This window comes from Eptatretus burgeri, chromosome 12, assembly GCF_056783735.1.
Source record: "Eptatretus burgeri isolate ZD-2024b chromosome 12, Ebu_testis_v1, whole genome shotgun sequence".
NCBI classification, from domain to species: Eukaryota; Metazoa; Chordata; class Myxini; order Myxiniformes; family Myxinidae; genus Eptatretus; species Eptatretus burgeri.
Genome location: NC_140972.1, coordinates 23,072,943 through 23,085,442, shown reverse-complemented (window position 1 = coordinate 23,085,442; position 12,500 = coordinate 23,072,943). Strand labels below are relative to the sequence as shown.

The 12,500-nt window shown below is 52.3% G+C and overlaps 1 protein-coding gene across 8 annotated transcripts in view; it reads right to left on the bottom strand.

Moving 5' to 3' along the window:
* The window catches only part of LOC147015251 (uncharacterized), a 166,178-nt gene that overhangs the window by 33,962 nt on the left and 119,716 nt on the right, over positions 1-12,500 (bottom strand). The gene's annotated exons all lie outside the window — the stretch shown is intronic.

Sequence of the window (12,500 nt, the reverse complement as noted above, 5' to 3'; positions counted from 1 at the left end):
GGGGTGCTCGCGTCGTGCAGGAAGCTGCACCCGAGGGAGGCCGACAGCGCGACCTGGCCGAGGTGGAGACGCTCGTCGCACATAATAAAGATCCTCTATACCCCGAGCATCAGCAACCCCTCCTGTTTCCCCCCGCGCTGAGATAGTGCGACCAAGGGGGCCCCGTTCCCACCCCCAGCCAGGCACTGTCCACGAGGCCCGCGGGTTGCGGGGCCATCGCCGCTCCGCGTCTCATCACCAGACGGGTAGGCCCGACCCGGTCTCGGCCTCAGGCCTACCCCATTCTTGGGGGATTTCTTTTCCTTGGTTTTGGGTATGTGTTGTCGGCGCCGTCTGTGAAGTAGAATTGTATAAGTGTTGCCGTGTGCTCGGTAGTCGGTATTAGCTCTGCACTGTGTTTTCACTTTTATGTTTGCTTTTTGTGTAAATGGAATTGTGTTTTCTTTTTTTGTGTGCATTTGGTGGAATTGTATTTGTGTGCTTCCCGTGTGCCGCGAATAAATGTGCTTTATTGTTGAACTGTTCTCCCGCTTCGCTTCGTCTTTTCCCCCATTGATCCCCATCTTGCTTCACGTAAAGGGTTGGTAGTGGGCTGAATACGCCCGATAATTAATCGAACCGTCGAGGTCGACGATAACACCGCTCGGTTATTCTGATAGTACGGAACGGGTCGCTTAAGTGGCCCGTGTCCGAAGTCGACCTGCGGCGAGGTGCGATCGCCCGGTCTACCCTCCGCGTGGGTACTTAGGTAGGTCGAATTTGGCGAGCAACCCTATCCCACGCGGGGGCTGATTGGCTCAATCGCGGTGAGACCGAAAGGTCCACCCGTGACTGGGTCCCGGCGTTAGTCCGAGAGGGTCACGACTGGATTGTCCGTCCGGTGGGCGACGTGCCGCGATTCGAGTTACGTGGCCGTCGCACGCCGGCGGGCGCGAATCCGCAACAATATATATGTGTGTATATATATATATATATATATATATATATATATATATATATATATATATATATATATATATGTATATATATATGTTTTTATATGTATATATATATATATACTTCTTCTTCTTCTTCTTCTTCTTCTTCTTCTTTCAGCTACTCCCGTTAGGGGTCGCCACAGCGGATCATCCGTATGATCCGCATAGTGATTTGGCACATGTTTTACGCCCGATGCCCTTCCTGACGCAACCCTGGTCGCCTCGTACAACACAGGGATGTGGTACACCTATTTTAACCGGGGCATACACCGGCCCAGTATACTGGTACTCATTTCGCCGACCTCGGAAGGATGACAGGCTGAGTCAACCCCCTGGTGTATTAATTCAGTGGCCGAACGGGGCTTGAACTCAGGACCTTTTGGATCCCAAGCCGCTGCCCTAACCACTGCGCCAACACCAGGCTTATATATGTATATGTATATATATATATATATATATATATATATATATATATATATATATATATATATATATATATATATATATATATATGTATATGTATATACATATGTATATGTATGTATATACGTATGTATATATGTATATATATTGTTGTGGTTACCAGATTCGCAAACCACCATTCAGGTCCCTTCGGTGAGGTATCTCGGTAAGTGCATGTGTAGTTAGGCCCAAACCCGTTGTCTAGTGGGAATACATGTCATATATGCGAGCTGCGACTCTTCAGGATAGCCGTTTTTCTTTTACTATCTTTATTTTGGACCAACCGCCATGATCACAACCACAACATCAACCACCAACCACAACGCCGCTTCACCACAACCGCCACGACCTTCCCGTCACACCTCGCAACCGTAGCATCGCCACCGTTCTTGCCCCGCTGTGGGTACCGGTGTTGGACTCGTGCAGGGCGCACGTTGAACAGCGTGTACAAAATCACGGATTTTCTGCTTCAAAAACGGATCAAAAACGACACACGCCCACTTTTTTGCCGTCCAATCGGTGAGCGAGGGGCGAATTGGCCCCGCCCCCAGGGCGATCGATATATGCAAATTTGTGGATCAAAAAGCCTTCACGCCCACTTTTTCTCGGGCCAATGGGGAGCGAGGTGAAAGGTCAAAGGGAGGGGGTCAAAGGCGAAGTTACGGGGGGATAAAAGGACGGTGTTCGTCAGTCAGCAAGAAGGAGTCAGCAGGACGAGAACGAAAAAAGAGAACGAGAACGAGAACGAGAACGAGAACGGAAAGAAGTCAGCAGGACGAGAACGAGAAGGAGAACGAGAACGAGAAGGAGTCGGAACGGAGGGGACGAGTGTGGAAGTCTGGAGCCCGAAGCCTGCAGTGGCTGGAGAAGCTGAAGAGAGTCGGACGAGGGAGGGGGTGCTCGCGTCGGTGCCAGGAGCTGCACGCCCGAGGGAGGCCGGCAGCGCGACCTGGCCGAGGTGGAGACGCACACCAGGGATAATAAAGATCCTCTATACCCCGAGCATCAGCAACCCCCTCCTGTTTCCCCCCGCGCTGAGATAGTGCGACCAAGGGGGCCCCGTTCCCACCCCCTACCAGGCACTGTCCACGAGGCCCGCGGGGTGCGGGCCATCGCCGCTCCGCGTCTCATCACCAGACGGGTAGGCCCGACCCGGTCTCGGCCTCAGGCCTGCCTCATTCTTGAGGGTATTTCTTTTCCTTGGTTTTGGGTATGTGTTGTCGGCGCCGTCTGTGAAGTAGAATTGTATAAGTGTTGCCGTGTGCTCGGTAGTCGGTATTAGCTCTGCACTGTGTTTTCACTTTTATGTTTGCTTTTTGTGTAAATGGAATTGTGTTTTCTTTTTTTGTGTGCATTTGGTGGAATTGTATTTGTGTGCTTCCCGTGTGCCGCGAATAAATGTGCTTTATTGTTGAACTGTTCTCCCGCTTCGCTTCGTCTTTTCCCCCATTGAACCCTCATCTTGCTTCACGTAAAGGGTTGGTAGTGGGCTGAATACGCCCGATAATTAATCGAACCGTCGAGGTCGACGATAACACCGCTCTGTTATTCTGATAGTACGGAACGGGTCGCTTAAGTGGCCCGTGTCCGAAGTCGACCTGCGGCGAGGTGCGATCGCCCGGTCTACCCTCCGCGTGGGAACTTAGGTAGGTCGAATTTGGCGAGCAACCCTATCCCACGCGGGGGCTGATTGGCTCGATCGCGGTGAGACCGAAAGGTCCACCCGTGACTGGTTCCCGGCGTTAGTCCGAGAGGGTCACGACTGGATTGTCCGTCCGGTGGGCGACGTGCCGCGATTCGAGTTACGTGGCCGTTCGCACGCCGGCGGGCGCGAATACCGCAACACTGGTGTCAGGTCGTGCGATACAAATTCATCGCCCTCCTCGCGGCACTGGTATCGGAGAACAGGAAAACGGGCTCTCCTGTCTCCGGCTAAATTTACGGGAATCGGTCCAGGGGTGAGAGAAGCGACCCCCGATTCCCTCCAAATTACGAGCGAGCAAATTAACCCTTCACGAGAAGCAAGATGGCGTCTCAAGGCGAGCGGGAGCCGGGGGTATTAGAAATGTATATGTGTAATAATGTAGAGTCCATGGTCCAGGATGGAATCCCCGAGCAGGAAATGTTGATTGTGCAGGAACACGGACTCGCCCAACTGAACCCAGGGCCCGAGGTGGGTGCGGCAGCGGCCGCGGTGTATGACACCTCCCCCCCCCTCTCCACCAAAACCCTTCCCCAACCCTTGCCGAAACGGCTCAGCTGAGTGCATCCAACATGGCCCAGCTATGCGCCATGCTGGCGGCAATGAACGAAAAGATGAATGCGAAAATGATCGAAAAAATGGATGCAAACACAAATGAAATGAAAAACGAAATGAAAGACATGAACAAGCAAATGAATGAAGTGAAAACGACGATGGATGCGAAACCAACAAATGAACGAAAAGATGGATACAAAAATGAATATGATACAAAAATGAATCAAAAATGATGGATACGGAATGGAAACAAACATGAAGGAGGAAATGAAAAAGTTCCGGGGTGAGACGCAGAACATGTGCCGAAGCCTGCAGGCGGGCATGAAGGCCGTGACCGGGGAGATAAAAATGGCGACTCCACGTGTGGGAGCAAACGAGCTGGGTGGGGGTGCAACGGCTGACAGGCCCGCGGTGGAGGCGGGTGAAAAAATAATTCGTGGAACGTGTTGGGCGAGGGTCGTGACGATGACCGAAAGGGAAAAATTAAATGGGGAGACCAAAACGTGTGAGACGAGACACGAGGTGACGACAACGGAAATAATAGTTGAGACAAGGGAGGTAAAGGGTGAAGAGTTGGCAGAGACACGGGAGATGGGAACAATAGAGGAGAGACAACACGATGAAGATGGGGTAAGTGACGCACACACACACACGGAGGTAGTGGAGGATAATGGGGGTGAGCTCGCGGAGCGTGTAGGGACCCGGTGCGAGCAGCGGGATGGCCTCCTCCAGGAACGAGGGGAGGGAGTATGCCCCCTTGAGGCGAGTCACGACCAGGTGAGTTCGGTCGTGTTTTGCGAGGTTGAGGGGACGAGTGCTGTGGACGGGTGCACGGAGAGCTTGGGGGGTATAGAGGCCCCGGAGACCCTTGTGGGGACACGAATCCCCAGTGTGGTTGTCCCTGTGTGTGTGGTGCAAGGGGTGAGTGCGTCCCCGTGTGTGGAAGCGACCCCGTGTGTGAGTGGTGTGGTGGCGATGGTGCCGGAGTACGTGCTTCCCAGCACGCCGTGTGTGGATGAGGTACCGTGTATGGAAGAGGCCGTGTGTGTGAGTGAAACGGCCAGTATGAGTGAGGAACCGCGGGTGAGTGCCCCCACGTGTGTGGATGAGGCACCGCGGTTAAGTTCCCCCGCGTGTATGAGTGAGGCACGGTGTGTGGATGAGGCACAGCGGTTGAGTGCCCTCGCGTGTGTGGGTGAGGCACCGCGGGTGAGTGCCCCCGCGCGAGTGAATGGAGCACCACGTGTGAGTAGTATGGTTTGTGTGAGTAGTGAGGCACGCGTGAGTGAACGGCCGTGTGCAAGGTCGCTGTGTGCAAGGGAGACCGTGTGTGTGAGAGAGCGGTATGAGAGGGAGATGTCGGTTGGCATGCGGGAGCACGCAGCCGCGTCTCCCCGTGTGAATGTGATGGAGTGGACTGTGTGCGTCGTAACACGCAGGTGTGCGTGGGTCGAATGGCGACGACGGCGACATGGGAGGAACGAAAGCCGAGTAGCGGCTGTGGTTGTTTCGAGGACCGTGCCGGGTTCACCCAGCAGTGAGCACGCGGTTCGTGCTGTGCAACGCACGAGACCGCCACGTGCTCGCTTGCGAGAGTGAAGTCCCGGTCCGGAAACGCACGCGGTGGATTTGCCGATCCCGCGGACGGACAAAGTTTAGGCAGGTAAATGGACTTGGACCGGACGGGTTCTCCACGCGATCGTGTGTGTTCAGCTCCAACGGGCAGGGCACATGTGTTCGCGTGGGGAACCCCTCGAGACGTGTGGCTTGTATTTTTTTTATATGCGCACGGTGACGTCATGGCTGCACGTGGGGTTGGAATCCGGCAGGAGGGGTATCTCTGCCGGATGGTCCCGTCCAAGGAGGGACGAGGAACACGTGCAGCTGCATGACGTCACGGGCAGTTGCAAGGTGCAAAGAGCGCGAGTTGCCGCGCAGGTGCTGCGCATGGAAAAAAAAAATAAAAAAAAGCAAGCCTCACTTTCGGGTGTACAGGATTCCTGGGCAAAGGGTGAAAGACCCCCTTAACCCTGGGCACAGGATGGAAACTAGTTAGGGGGAAGGGTTAGCTTAGTTAGACCGACTTCATGGGGCAGGGGTAAGTCCTCATGGAGTCCGTGGAATGGATTAGGTAGAGGGATGATAGTGAGCTTTAGGTTGGGAAATAAAATGAATTTTTTGAGTTAGGAGACAGAGACAGAGACAGACTGGTGAGTGTGTAGAGGGGACGTAGTTTAGCTACGTAGTGTTAAAAGGAACGTGCTATAGTTTAAGGGACGACGTGGGAGCACGAGTTAGTTAGGGGATGTAGTTAGAAGGATGGCAGAGTTCAGTGGTGTGTGTGTTGAAGAGTTGTTGGTGAGTGAATTGGAAGCGTGTACATGTTGAGTGAGGTGGAAGCATGTGCTTGGTGAGTGAGTGAGGCCAGCGGGTCTGTGTGTATGGAGCGAATGGGGAATGCATGGTGCGATGAGTGATTGGGGGGAGGAGTGACTCCGGCCCAAGGGACCCCGGGGTCAGAGTAAAGTGAGTTAGCGGGGTTAGTTAAATTGAAAAATGGAGGTCGTTTTGTTGTTGGTGGGAAAGTAGGCTCGAGACCCATTTGGAGGGGTGCAGGAGCCCTGTTGACGGGCTTGGGAGCGTGGCTGCGAAAGGTGAGTATCGCTGAGTGGGTACCCCGGGCACCAGGCTAGTCGGCCGCGGTAGGCCAAGGGCCCATGGGGGGCCGGGATAGCGTAGTGGGCACGGGTGCGCCTGCTTGGTGTGGGGGCCCGGGGCGCCATTTGCCGCGTGGGCAGTGTTGTGGGCACGGGTGACCCTCGGAAAGGGGCCCGGGAGGCCGGCCTGCCACGTGTGCGTTTCAGGGGAGGTGCCATGGGGGGCACTCCCCGGTGTTAGGGAGCTGGTAGGCTCGGAGGCAGTGTAGTGCCCGGGGGTGCCATAGCGGGAGATTCGGCAGAGGGTCGTGCCTGCCAAAGGGAGCCACGTGTCCCAGCCAGGAGACCGTGTGAGGGCACGGAGAGAAAATTGGGGGGCGAGGCCCGAAATTGTGAGGACACCAACACAGGCGACGGGAATCTGGGTTGTTAGAACCAATAGTTTAAGCGAGAGGCGCTTGTTGAAAGCCCCGGGGTAGTTTAACAGTTAAATGGTTAGGGTAGATTAGGAGATGTACCCCTCCGCACCATCCATCCCCTCGCTGTCGTTGTGGGCCGCTGGACCCACTTTGGTTATAGATCGCCGAACTCTGGGGAGGCCATTCTGAGGCTTGAATTGGGCCTCGACACAGGACATTAGCTCTCCCTTGTTCCCCTCTGGGAAGGGAACGTAGGGGTTGGGAGTGGGCTCGGTGACAGAATAGGTTAGCCGAACAAGGACGATAAAGGGGGTTAGGGGACGATTTATAGAGGGGAAGTAAAAATAAAAACAACAAAAAAATAAGTTGGGGCTAAATTGGGGTTTGACAAATTAAGGGAGTGGGTATGTACAGTGACAGGCAAAGGCGATAGGTTGGGAGGGAGACAGGTAGGTAGGTCCGAGCCCGCCCTCCAAGTGGCCAGCACCACCGCACTCCCTCCACCAACCTCCATTGAACGGCAAAGGCTGGCCAACTTCATCGGCTGGCCGTGTTTTGCTTCAGGGCGGAGGCCGGCCAAGTTCATCGGCAGCTGTGTGCTGCAAGGCCTGTGCCGGCCAGTTCATCTGCTGGCTGTTTTTCTTCGAGGCCTGTGCCGGCCTGGTTCTGCGGGCTGAGTTTGCCTGCAGCGGCCTTCTTCTGCGGGCTGTGTTTGCCTGCTGCCTTTGCCATGCCATGCCCACTGCCCCTGTTCACCAGCCCCCGTTCAATTTTTGCTTTGCCCCCCCTGTTCATTTCCATGTGCGCCAGGATCAAGGCAACAGTTTGCAAGCTGCGAGAACTGCCCTGTTGGCAGCTACAACACGGGCCTGCAGTGGCGGCCCGTGCACCGTGTTTGCGTCCATCCATTCATCCATCCATTCGTTGTGTTCATTGCGTGTGCCACTTGAGCTGGCACGGAGACTGCGTTTGTGCAGCCCATGCACCGTTGTGGTTCACTGCGTTCAGTTCAAAAGGGAAGGCCTTGGACTGCGTGTGAGCAGCCAGCCACGTTCCCTGTCACCTGCATTGTTTGAGCCAGAGACTGCATGTGGGCAGCCTGGCTCCCTGCTAACTGCTTTTCTTTTGCAGAGTTCAGTGATCCTGGGCCATGGTTTAGTGTAAAATTTGTAAGTTAAGGTTAAGATGTACTGTAAATATGAGTGCGCCCCCGGCATGTCTGTCTAGCGCCGGCAATTTTATTTAAGTCGTCCGTGTGAGTGAGTTTGTTTAGGTAGTTACGCAGCCCTCAGGTTATTTATTTTGGGGACACGAATACCATGAATGTCGCACTCAGGGATCCGTAGGTAAAATGTACTAGGGGAAAACTACACATGATGGCACACGAAAATTTGACGACTCGGGACGAGTCTGTAAAAAGGGAAGGGGGTAGTGTTGTGGTTACCAGATTCGCAAACCACCATTCAGGTCCCTTAGGTGAGGTATCTCGGTAAGTGCATGTGTAGTTAGGCCCAAACCCGTTGTCTAGTGGGAATACATGTCATATATGCGAGCTGCGACTCTTCAGGATAGCCGTTTTTCTTTTACTATCTTTATTTTGGACCAACCGCCATGATCACAACCACAACATCAACCACCAACCACAACGCCGCTTCACCACAACCGCCACGACCTTCCCGTCACACCTCGCAACCGTAGCATCGCCACCGTTCTTGCCCCGCTGTGGGTACCGGTGTTGGACTCGTGCAGGGCGCACGTTGAACAGCGTGTACAAAATCACGGATTTTCTGCTTCAAAAACGGATCAAAAACGACACACGCCCACTTTTTTGCCGTCCAATCGGTGAGCGAGGGGCGAATTGGCCCCGCCCCCAGGGCGATCGATATATGCAAATTTGTGGATCAAAAAGCCTTCACGCCCACTTTTTCTCGGGCCAATGGGGAGCGAGGTGAAAGGTCAAAGGGAGGGGGTCAAAGGCGAAGTTACGGGGGGATAAAAGGACGGTGTTCGTCAGTCAGCAAGAAGGAGTCAGCAGGACGAGAACGAAAAAAGAGAACGAGAACGAGAACGGAAAGGAGTCAGCAGGACGAGAACGAGAAGGAGAACGAGAACGAGAAGGAGTCGGAACGGAGGGGATGAGTGTGGAAGTCTGGAGCCCGAAGCCTGCAGTGGCTGGAGAAGCTGAAGAGAGTCGGACGAGGGAGGGGGTGCTCGCGTCGGTGCCAGGAGCTGCACGCCCGAGGGAGGCCGGCAGCGCGACCTGGCCGAGGTGGAGACGCACACCAGGGATAATAAAGATCCTCTATACCCCGAGCATCAGCAACCCCCTCCTGTTTCCCCCCGCGCTGAGATAGTGCGACCAAGGGGGCCCCGTTCCCACCCCCTACCAGGCACTGTCCACGAGGCCCGCGGGTTGCGGGGCCATCGCCGCTCCGCGTCTCATCACCAGACGGGTAGGCCCGACCCGGTCTCGGCCTCAGGCCTGCCTCATTCTTGAGGGTATTTCTTTTCCTTGGTTTTGGGTATGTGTTGTCGGCGCCGTCTGTGAAGTAGAATTGTATAAGTGTTGCCGTGTGCTCGGTAGTCGGTATTAGCTCTGCACTGTGTTTTCACTTTTATGTTTGCTTTTTGTGTAAATGGAATTGTGTTTTCTTTTTTTTGTGTGCATTTGGTGGAATTGTATTTGTGTGCTTCCCGTGTGCCGCGAATAAATGTGCTTTATTGTTGAACTGTTCTCCCGCTTCGCTTCGTCTTTTCCCCCATTGAACCCTCATCTTGCTTCACGTAAAGGGTTGGTAGTGGGCTGAATACGCCCGATAATCGAACCGTCGAGGTCGACGATAACACCGCTCGGTTATTCTGATAGTACGGAACGGGTCGCTTAAGTGGCCCGTGTCCGAAGTCGACCTGCGGCGAGGTGCGATCGCCCGGTCTACCCTCCGCGTGGGTACTTAGGTAGGTCGAATTTGGCGAGCAACCCTATCCCACGCGGGGGCTGATTGGCTCGATCGCGGTGAGACCGAAAGGTCCACCCGTGACTGGTTCCCGGCGTTAGTCCGAGAGGGTCACGACTGGATTGTCCGTCCGGTGGGCGACGTGCCGCGATTCGAGTTACGTGGCCGTTCGCACGCCGGCGGGCGCGAATACCGCAACAATATATATATATGTATATACGTATGTATATATGTATATATATATATATATATATATATATATATATGTATATACGTATGTATATATGTATATACGTATGTATATATGTATATACGTATGTATATATGTATATACGTATGTATATATGTATATATAAATGTATATATGTATATATATGTATATATGTATATATATGTATATATGTATATATAAATGTATATATGTGTATATATATATATATATATATATATATATATATATATATATATATATATATATATATATATATATATATATATATATATGGACACACACACACATATATATATATATACTAGCAAAGTACCCGTCTTCGAGGGGTAATTCATAAATGAAAGCATATGTCAGTTACAGTTTCTGTGGAGTCAATTTTGTTACGAACGGGTCTCTTCGGTCGTCTACTGCAGCACATTATTAAAAACAACGTTCCTCGTTTTCTTGTCTGGGGCATGGACGTGCAGTTTTGATCTTGATCCAACTCTTGATGCCGCAACATACAACATTCCGTGTGAGAAAACAGGCGAACGCAGATCTCGTCCGATTATGCTGAACGTCTGTCCCTGTGCTTTGTTTATTGTCATTGGCAAAACAAGGCCGTAAGGGAAATTGTCGTCTACGGAACTGGAATGGCAGGTCACTGTCTGATGGTATAAGTGGTATCCTTGGAATTAATGTATGTTTTCCTGCTGCCGGTCCATTAATCAGGATTACTTCAATCACATTTAGGCTCATTCGGTGGACTGTAAAGCGGGTGCCATTCATGATATTTGGTGGTTCCAATGAATGTAGAACAATAACTGGGCAGCCCACTTTCAGCTTAAGTTTTTGTGGTGGTATCCCTGATATTTCAATGGAATTCAGAAATTCAACGGGAAAGTGCACTGCTTCCTCCAGAGTGAGTGTCGTGTTGATTGCATTATATATCTTGACTTCTCCTGGGAAGCGGTCAATGACAGTAGAGTTGACAGCATCCACTGTTTCATTTAGAGGTGCGAGTATCGCTCGTTCTAACAACCAGTTGTTGTCGTTTGGAGCACGTCCTGTTAATCCGACATAGATTTCCTCAATTAATTTGGATGGAGTTTCGTGCTGGTGGATCCCTTCTGGTAAAGTGATGGTGTCCGGTTTATTTTCAACAGGGGAGTTACTGTCTCCAATGTTCATGAGGTGGTCGGCAAAATTAGCTGCGGTGGGGTCGTGAAAATCTTCAAAATCAGAGACATGAATATCACTGCAAAGGAAGGTGAATCTCTCGACAACCTCAACATCCTCACCACAAATAGGCATAGACAAGACAGCAGCATCCAAGATGTCATTGAAAGCCTGGATCTTAGTTTTGACCCAGGAAACCCGTAATCCCAGCGGCTCTGACTCCTCATTCAGCACCTCGAGGGCCTCCAAAAGGATATCTAAAGTCTCCGCAAAGATGACTGCATCATCTGCGAAATCAGGGTCAGAGACCTTGACATTCCCAAATGATGCACCACAGCTTGATCTCTCTGATGTCCATATTCCCCAGAATCCAGTCCATACAAGTGCTGAAAAATGTGGGGCCAGTACACACCCCTGACAAACTCCAGTAACAACTGGGAATAAGCCAGAGATGGTACCATCACATCTCACAGCACGCTTAGTACCAGAGTAGAGTTCAGACATCAAATTGATCAGTTTTTGGTGGCATCCCACGAGAACCAAGAATCCTACAGAGGGATCCTGATTCACTGAATCAAACACATTACAGAGATCAACATAAGCTGCAAGCAGCCCCTGCCGAAACTCTCGTCTGCGTTCGGTGAGGACCAAAGAGCAAGGATACGGTCAATCTTTGACCTCTTTTGTGTAAAGCCTGACTGCTCTGGATGCTGGTGCTCAAGCAGATGGTAGCGAACCCTATCAAGAATTATCCGAGCAAAGACCTTGCCCGGCACTGAGAGCAGTGACACCCCTCGGTAGTTGTTGCAGTCTTGGCGATCACCCTTCCCTTTCCAGAAAGGGACAACAAGGCCCCTCTTCCAATCAGTTGGGATGATGCCTGTGTTCCAGGCAGAGCACAAAACTGCATGCAACGACATGAGTGCAGCATTTCCACCAGCCTTGAGAAGTTCAGCATGGATGCCACAGATCCCTGGAGCTTTACCCCATTTCAACCGGTTCACCGCAGCCCGTGTTTCCACAAGCGAAGGTGCACCACAGTTGATTGGAGAGTCAGCAACAGGGATTGTAACACCTCTGACATCCAACTCGACAGTTGGGGGATCAGCCTGGTACAACCGCTCAAAGTAACCGACCCAGCGGGCCTTCACTTCGGACTCCTCTGTCAAGAGCCTACCACTCTCTGCTCTGACTGCAGTACACCGAGGGATGGGCTTGGATGAACGCAATGCGCGAATTCCCCTGTAAGTAGGACGAGAATCACTTGACCACAGGTGATGCTCTACCCCCTCACAGATTCCTCGCACATAGGCCTCATTGTCCACCCTCAGTGCACGTACAGTTTTACGCCTCAGCTCCCTGAACAGCTCAGCTCTGCCATTCA